The sequence below is a fragment of the Antrostomus carolinensis genome, unplaced genomic scaffold (assembly GCF_000700745.2).
Source record: "Antrostomus carolinensis isolate BGI_N321 unplaced genomic scaffold, ASM70074v2 scaffold23223, whole genome shotgun sequence".
NCBI lineage: Eukaryota > Metazoa > Chordata > Aves > Caprimulgiformes > Caprimulgidae > Antrostomus > Antrostomus carolinensis.
Genome location: NW_010307561.1, coordinates 2754 through 3012, shown reverse-complemented (window position 1 = coordinate 3012; position 259 = coordinate 2754).

The following is a 259-nucleotide window of genomic DNA, read 5'->3' as shown; positions in this document are numbered from 1 at the left end:
ATGCCCCCGGGGCGGTGGGAGGACCAGCCTGGCCATGGGCTCCTCGGCGGGGTCGTCACAGCTCTTTGGGCTGTAAGGGACTCTCCATGCCTCCCCTCAGCCAGCCGCTCAGAGACCAGAGCAGGGCAGAGAGATAGAGGATGCAGACCCCTGTCATTGGCTTTGGGCTTTGGGTGAGACCCCCGGTGCGGTTGAGCTGCTGCTTCATGACTGTGCAGACGATCCAGCAGACGATGGGCACCAGGCACATGGTGAAGAG